This window comes from Pundamilia nyererei, unplaced genomic scaffold, assembly GCF_000239375.1.
Source record: "Pundamilia nyererei isolate P.nyererei 1_Seehausen unplaced genomic scaffold, PunNye1.0 scaffold00677, whole genome shotgun sequence".
Classification (NCBI taxonomy): Eukaryota; Metazoa; Chordata; class Actinopteri; order Cichliformes; family Cichlidae; genus Pundamilia; species Pundamilia nyererei.
The window spans coordinates 81,392-82,590 of NW_005188078.1; the positions used below are offsets into that span (position 1 = coordinate 81,392).

The following is a 1,199-nucleotide window of genomic DNA, read 5'->3' on the forward strand; positions in this document are numbered from 1 at the left end:
TATTTAAATTGTAATATATCTATATCACTAAAGCACTTCTGGATGGATGCAAACTGCATTTCGTTGCCCTGTACCTGTGCATGTGCAATGACAATAAAGTTGAATTCTATTCTATTCTAATAACTTGATTTTTCTGTATTTTTTTTTCTGTACACCTATGCTCACTATCTTAATCACTCCTATCTCATCTTTCCTTTTTCAGATGGTGGCACCAATGTTGAGCTGAAGGACTTGCAACTGTGGATGGAAAGCTGTTCAAGTAATGTCAGTACATTTTATTCCTTATTCAACTTTAGTCCATCTTCATGTTCTAGAGGCATCAGAGTTATACTACAGTGCCGATCAAAAGTTTAAGACCACTTGAAAAATGGCAAAAAATCTTATTTTGCATGTTTGGATCTTAACAGGGTTAAAGTAGAGTTTTAACATGCAACAAGAAGAAATGGGAGTGAGATGAAATATTTTTCAATCATGCAATTTATTGAAAACAATGCTTAAACTGAAACAGGCTGTTTTTACACCTGATCAAAAGTTTAGGATCACACCTCCAAAAAAAAACCTGCCAACACCCCCTAAACAGAAATCAAGTTTCCAAACATGACCAAAGCGGTGTGTAAGCAAAGTATTCAAACACGGCTAACTTGCATGAGCATGTAAGTGTCAATCATCCGGCTGATTATGCTAGGTGTCACCAGCTTCTGCAGCTCCATCAACAAGCATTTTGAAGTGATCTTAAACTTTCGATCAGAACTATAGTCATCTACAGATCTTATCCTGATACATTTTATCTGTGTAATCAGTGTTTTCTCAAATTTTCATTGAGACAGTATTGTGCAAAAGTCTTGAGTAAAAGTATGCCCTATTGCCTTCACATAACAAACATCTTAGGAATAAACTGTTTCTCTCTTAAGACACTTTATTTTCAGAAATGCTTCATTTGTTCTCATTTCTGTAGTCTAAATTATTTATTTAGATGTTGCCTCAAAATTGGCATATCTCAGCATGACCAAAAAGGGGATTGTGTTGATCTAGAGTAGCATTTTCAGTGGAGAAATGTTTTGTCACTCATCAGACTCAGCTGTCTGCAGGTTTCCCCAACCTTATAAACGGTGACTGAAGTACCTAGTTCCTTGGATGAGTGACGAAACATTTCTCCCAAGAAAACGCTGCGACCCTGGCAAAGGGAAGACAAAAAAAAA

The 1,199-nt window shown here is 36.2% G+C and overlaps 1 protein-coding gene across 1 annotated transcript in view; it reads left to right on the top strand.

The window, feature by feature from the left end:
* Positions 1-201: 201 nt before the first annotated feature.
* LOC102194620 (bifunctional heparan sulfate N-deacetylase/N-sulfotransferase 2-like) overlaps positions 202-1,199 on the top strand; it is a 12,915-nt gene continuing 11,917 nt past the window's right edge. The window contains exon 1 of the mRNA XM_005754836.2: positions 202-264. The gene's annotated coding sequence lies outside the window, so the exon portion shown is untranslated. The remainder of the gene's footprint in view (positions 265-1,199) is intronic.